Raw genomic sequence first — 6,966 nt, 5'->3', positions numbered from 1 at the left:
ATTATTCAAACTACAGATCATATTCTGATAACATTTTTTAAAGAGAACCTGAACAACTCTGGAACATCTATTCTTAGATGGCGTTACTTGCTGGGTGTGTGCCTGCACAGTCGGACACTATCCAACCAATGCCGAGACACCGCCATCTGGCAAGGATTTAACATTCAATTTTGGACCAGAAGAAATACCACACAATTTTAGTCATAGTGGAGAATTTAATTGATCTTTAAACTCCAACTGTTGAAATAGTTATCCACATACAGTTCAAATAGCAACATTAGGTATTCACACCACACTTCAGTTTTTCAGGACTGTCCTCAAGAATGCTGTAGCATCTTCTTGCCGATACAACTTTGTCCCTGTAAAAATATGAAAGCTTAGGCAGACTTTTCATGGAGATAAATATTGTAAAAGGGATTAACCCATGACCCAATATCTATATTTTCTAATATGTCTAGATCAAGCTCAGATAGTATGAGTACGGTGAAAGTCTCATAATCGGACATAGTCCTCAGTGAGGGCAAGTTTGACATCCCTGCAAGATCAAGACACTTCAATTTACAATTATATTACTAAAGTCATATTCTTACCGGTTGATTGGAAGAGTCCATTCCTCTGTCAACTGATACAAAAAAAATAACAAATTACACATGATAAAACCGGTCATTAAATACCCAATCATACAGGCATCACATAGAAAGCAGAACAAGCTATCAAGGCCCAGCTCAGTATCAGATGAGTACGGTTAGGTAATCGTCACTATGTTCAGTGAGGGCAAGTTTGTCATCACTGCCAGGCCTTGTGTCCCAATGAATAAAAACACATTTAGGAACCTTAACAGCAAAAATTATTAATGAGGTGTCATAACTAAACATGCTACATGTGAATAAAGCGATTCTACTTTTCATGCATCCATAAACCGGGGATAAGTGTCTGATCGGCAATGTACCCAACCCTTTTAAATTCCTTAGGATAATTTGTGCTGCAGATTTCACCTTTTGCAATGCATAGGGTGGAAGTTACCAGAAAAGTCTGACAAATCCACATACTACTCACGCAGAATTTCCTGCTGTCAAAATGTACCCTAAAGGAGAGGAGTTTGAGAGCTACAAAACTGATCACATATTTTAAAGGGCTGGCCATCGAAATCAACCCCCCAGCATTGCCACTGTTCAGCAGAATCCAGCAAGCACTGTATACCAGACGGTTCTGTACATTACGCAGTGGAGGCGTCTGGTATACAAGCAGTGTAAAATCCAGTCCATTCAAGCACATGTAGGCCCTACCACCCCTCAATCATAATCTTATTGCTTTATCACTTGTTTTTTCACTTAAAGGCACCAAATACGGGTTTAACGTCCATTCTGCGACAGAAGGGACACTGCATAATTAAAGGCATTTTCAGGGAGGCAAATAGTGATGGCCTATCTTCAGGATAGGTCAGCATTATCTGATAGGTGGTGTTCAGACAGCCAGGACCCTGCTGATCAGCCATTTGAAGATGTAAGTGTATAGTGGCTGTGCTTGGCACTGCAGCCTAGGCCCATTCATTTGACATGACCCATCTAAGAGGTAGCAGCACTCAATAGAGTGACATGGCCTCGTCAAACAGATTCAGTGAAGTCTGAATGGCCTTTGTCTAAAAGCTTAAATTGTATATATATTCTTAATGAGATACAATTAAAATGTAACATTATAATCAATTCAATCCCTAAATATGCATGGTTTACACCAAACGCTGAGCAATTGGTGTAAAAGCTTAAAGAATCGGAAGCCCGTTTCTGCAAATAACTTCTAATAGTTACCAAGTTAGCACATTAGATTTTGTTGAAGGTGGAAGCTTGTCAGGATGCTGGGGCAATCATCTGTTCCCTGTATAGAGAAATGTTGGAAGATTAGGAGCCTTCATAAAGAATGATAACCCACCACACAAGTGCTGTACATTTCAGCATGTCTAGATCAAGCTCAGATAGTATGAGTACGGTGAAGGTCTCATAATCGGACATAGTCCTCAGTGAGGGCAAGTTTGACATCCCTGCAAGATCAAGACACTTCAATGTACATGCCTATAACCAAGAGCCACTCACCCACTCATGGGAAGACTTTTCCTCAGACGTCTGATGCTAAAGAAAAAGAAAAGTGTAATTAGAACCATGCAATTTATTTTAATACAGAAGTAGCTACACAGTAAAATCCTGTCTGCTTCAAGGCCCAGCTCAGTATCAGATGAGTACGGTTAGGTAATCGTCACCATGTTCAGTGAGGGCAAGTTTGTCATCACTGCCAGGCCTTGTCATTATGTCAAGTGAACAGAAGCAGTTTCAGGAACTTTATAGCATTGGAAAATATCAATGAGATAACGACCCAGATTAAAATAAGTGAAAAAAACTGTCCACACGTGCTCACCGCAGAATATCCATTAACTGTAAGCTACCTACATGCATCTGCTGGAGGCCACAACAGACATCCAAACATGCACAAGCTATGAAGCCATTAAGCACAAAGGGGGAGCTTTATCAAACTGGTGTAAAGTAGAACTGACCTAGTTGCCCATAGCAACCAGATTCAACCTCATTTTTCATAGCTCCTTTGGAACATGAAAGGCAGAATCTGATTGGTTGCTATGGGCAACTAAGCCAGTTCTACTTTAAACCAATTTGATAAATCTCCCGCAAATGTCAACTTTCATCCCCTCATTTAGGACATAACAGGATATGTCATGTGTCCAATAGGTGCAGGTCCTACCTGTGCTCAAGAAAGTGGCCCTGCCTTGTACAGTCCATCAGGCACGTGTGGCTATAAGACTTCTGAAAAACAGCTGAGCGAGTGCTCGTGCCCATTTCTGAAGTCCCATAGCAGTGAATGGCGTGTGAGCAGCGGATTAACTGCTTTGGGACTGCTAAAAAAGCTGATCCAGCACCTATTTTCTAAAGTCCTATAGTGGAGAATGGAGTGGTGGCTGTGCGCCCATTGGTGGGAAACCTGTCAAACATTTATGGTATATCTCATCGATATGCCACAAGTATCCGGATTGAAATACCCCCTCAATAAAGCCCAACAATATAACACCTGTGAGGGTCCAACTCTCGGCACAGCTCCATATTGTTTTGTATTGGCTGTGCCTGGTATAGTGCAGCACCCCATTGTTTTCTGCTGCAGTTAATACTGGCTGAAGCAACTTATTGCAATAAGCATTTCTATAATAGGGCATGGCGCTCCAATCCAGGTACGGTCATGTGCGCAAGTCCTTACACTGACAGCATTATGTCAGTATAATTCTGTAGAAGTAAGGTTATGCAGAGCCACATACTGTGCACAACTGCAAAAGAGCACTGTCCATAACGAGGGATGACACAGAGCGTGATTTCCACACAGGCCTTGGAGGCAATTGGGGATGAGCAAACTTGTGTTTAAGGTTCAGGTTAACTAAGAATTCAGTTATGGATTCCGCTACCAGGGAGTTATGGTCTGTGGCATCAGAATCCAAAACTGAATTCTTACATATCCTGAACCTTATACGCCAAACTTGAAAACACAAGTTCGCTCATCACTAGAGGTGGTAAAAACCCTTCTAAGGAACAGTCTTCATGCCGTGTACGAGATGTCCGATGGAAAGGCAGGTCAGTTTTACAGAATGTCAAACACCTACCTTCAAGATCTGTTGTTAAAGATCCCATTAGAACCTCTGCAGATTCAGTTATCCTAAGGGGGAAAAAAAAAAAAAAAAAAAAAAAAAGGGAGTGAGTGAAGCCATCCCTACATTACAGCAACACTACTCATTTGATGACACACTGAAGACTGTATTAAGAAAGACTTAACCCATAGTATACCAGCGCCATACATGTACGGCACAGGTAACTGGGACAGAAATCCCAGTGCCGTACAGCTACGGCCCTCTAATAGAGCATGCGCAGGAGCTGCGCCCACCCGAACAGCTGCAGGGGGTCCAGCAGTGACTTGCTGTATTCACCAGCATCATGCAGTATCCATTCCTGTCAGGTTCAGGGTGTCCATCGGGTCCCGGCACCATTTATAGCACATTTCACTACCAAACTTCAGCTAACATCCCCGGATTTTATGGGGGGAAAATATTAAAACTGAAAAGGAGGGGGGAATACTGGAAAAAATGCTTAACAGTGTGGTATGGAGGTTCAGTCACATAGCACATCCACCCGTGCAGGTCTAGCCAAGGGCCTACACCGGGCACACATGGTGCACGGAGCCGCGCTCCGGGATACATACACATATTCACACTGGAGTGCGGAGCCATCCTACTGCAGGCGCATGGCGCAGGGCCGCACAGCACCCGCACACACCGCCTCCGTCCGACCTCCACGACATGCGGGCTGCAAGAGGCAGTCTACAGCCTGCAGGGAACCTTATATCCTAGCGGGCTAAAGGACCTTTGATGATGTCAGACCATGTGATCAGTGTGGGAGGAGTCAGGGTTCAGAGCGTGGTGCTGAAGGAGTTTCGGGTAGCATTTTCTGGAGAATGGGACGTCCTGAGGAAGGTGTAGTGACGTGTGCACGGCGCACTGTTCTACCTGTATGTTTCATACACACCCAGCTCTGCACTGTACACAGTTCTCCAGAGTAGTATGCTTTACACACCCAGCTCTGCATTGTAAACTTTATACACACCCAGCTCTGCATTATATGCTTTACCCACACACAGTTCTCCAGAGTAGTATGCTTTACAAACACAGCTCTGCATTGTAAACTTTATACACACCCAGCTCTGCATTGTATGCTTTACCCACACACACACACAGCCCTGCACTGTACACAGTCCTCCAGAGTAGAATGCTTTACAAACACAGCTCTGCATTGTAAACTTTATACACACCCAGCTCTGCATTGTATGCTTTACCCACACACACCTTTTTACACTGTACACTTTCTACACAGTTCTCCACAGCAGTACGCTTTACACACTCACAGAGCTCTGCACAGTATGCTTTACACCAGGGTCGGACACAGACAGGCCCCTGTGCTCCTCCCCCTGTTCCATGGTGCCTGACATAATGTGCCAGTATAAAATGCCCCTATAGAGAGCCCCAAGTAGATGCCCGATAATGTTCCTCTTCCCCATAGTGCCCATATAATATATGCCAGTATAAAATGCCACTATAGTACCCACCCCCATATTGCACATATAGTTTGTGCCAGTATAAAATGCCCCTATATAATGCCCCCCAGCAGATGCCCCCATAGTGCTCCTCCCCCACTTCTCCATAGTGCCCCCATGTGTGACAGTATATAATGCCAATATATAGGGCCTCAGTAGATGCCCCCATAGTGCTCCTCTCCCCCATGTGTGCCAGTAAATAATGCCCCCTAGTAGATGCCCCCATAGTGCTCCTCGCTCCCATGTGTGCCAGTAAATAATGCCCCTTTCTAGATGCCCCCATAGTGCTCCTCGCTCCCATGTGTGCCAGTAAATAATGCCCCTTTCTAGATGCCCCCATAGTGCTCCCACCCATCTATGCCAGTAAATAATGCCCCTAGTAGATGCCTCCATAATGCCCCTCTCCCCCGATGTGTGCCAGTAAAAAATGACCCCTAGTAGATGCCCCAATAGTGCTCCTCTCCCCCATGTGTGCCAGTAAATAATGCCCCCTAGTAGATGCCCCCATAGTGCTCCTCTCCCCCATGTGTGCCAGTATAATGCCCCCTCTTAGATGCCCCAAAATTCTCCTCTCCCATGTGTGCCAGTATAATGCCCCCTAGTAGATGCCCCCATAGTGCTCCTCTCCCCCATGTGTGCCAGTAAATAATGCCCCCTAGTAGATGCCCCCATAGTACTCCTCTCCCCCATGTGTGCCAGTATAATGCCCCCTCTTAGATGCCCCAAAGTGCTCCTCTCCCATGTGTGCCAGTATAATGCCCCCTAGTAGATGCCCCCATAGTGCTCCTCTCCCCCCATGTGTGCCAGTATAATGCCCCCTAGTAGATGCCCCCATAGTGTTCCTCTCCCCCCATGTGTGCCAGTATAATGCCCCCTAGTAGATGCCCCCATAGTGCTCCTCTCCCCCCTTCCCCATTCTGGGCAACAGCATAGTGTTAAAAAAAAAATAATAACTCCCATACTTACCTCCATGACACTCTCTCTCAGTGAAGCGGTGAAGGCCTCTTCCTGTGTCCCACGCTGTACGGCTCAGGCGGCGCGATGACGTCATTGCGCAGCCTGCACCGGCCTCTGATAGGCTGCAGGCACTAGGCCTGCAGCCTATCAGAGGAATGGGTAAGGGAAATACCTCTCCCCTGCCCCGCCGCAGCATCCATCTGTATCGCTGTCCTGAGGACGGCGATACAGATAAATATAGATGGAAGCGCTCATCACAATGGAAGCGCTCATCTATCCCTGCCCTGCCACGGAACCTCTCACGGGCCCCCCTACAGCACTGGGCCCCCGTGCAGCCGAACTGGCTGCGCAGGCGGTATGTCCTTTACATAAAACGCTTAGATGTGAACATAGCCTACAAGGGTTATTCCAGGATTTAGGATATTGATGAACACCCCGTACCTCCGCTGATCAGCTTTCACCTTGTAACACCAGAACTACACCTCTTCATCCATTGTGTATTGAACTGAGCTGGTAACTGCTGCGCTGCTTTATTAAGTTTAATGGGAGCAGTGTTTCAGTAATGCCACACAGTAGACAAATGTGTGTAGTTCTGGCAATGGTAACAGCTCATCAGTCAGGGGGTGGTGTTGGACTCCTGCCAATCTGATATTAATGGCCTATTCTGAGGATGAACTATCACTAACAAAATCCTGGAATACCCTTTTAAAGGGGTTGCTCAAGTTAATATGTCTGATAGTAATATGCTTTGGGGCCAGTAAGATAATAAAATAACGTGTCACTTCTGATCCACTGCCATAGCTCCTTTCTCTGCAAGCAGTGACATATTGTGGCTGCAGCCAATTACTGGCCTCAGCAGTGTGCAGCTCGAGATTGCTG

At 45.7% G+C, this 6,966-nt stretch overlaps 1 long non-coding RNA gene and 2 other non-coding genes across 3 annotated transcripts; all 3 read right to left on the bottom strand.

Moving 5' to 3' along the window:
* Window positions 1–307: 307 nt before the first annotated feature.
* On the bottom strand, window positions 308–4,390 carry LOC120995257. The gene is made up of 6 exons (XR_005777555.1): window positions 4,243–4,390; window positions 3,650–3,702; window positions 2,088–2,123; window positions 1,806–1,872; window positions 591–622; window positions 308–359 (listed from the first exon to the last, which is right to left on the bottom strand). It is a non-coding gene; the product is annotated as an uncharacterized LOC120995257 (long non-coding RNA).
* Window positions 460–543, bottom strand: LOC120996825. The gene has a single exon (XR_005777924.1). It is a non-coding gene; the product is annotated as a small nucleolar RNA SNORD103/SNORD85 (small nucleolar RNA).
* On the bottom strand, window positions 1,960–2,043 carry LOC120996824. Its single transcript, XR_005777923.1, has one exon. It is a non-coding gene; the product is annotated as a small nucleolar RNA SNORD103/SNORD85 (small nucleolar RNA).
* Window positions 4,391–6,966: the final 2,576 nt, after the last annotated feature.

This window comes from Bufo bufo, chromosome 3, assembly GCF_905171765.1.
Source record: "Bufo bufo chromosome 3, aBufBuf1.1, whole genome shotgun sequence".
NCBI lineage: Eukaryota > Metazoa > Chordata > Amphibia > Anura > Bufonidae > Bufo > Bufo bufo.
Note: the sequence above shows the minus strand (reverse complement) of the source record. Positions and strands in the feature narration are given on the sequence as shown.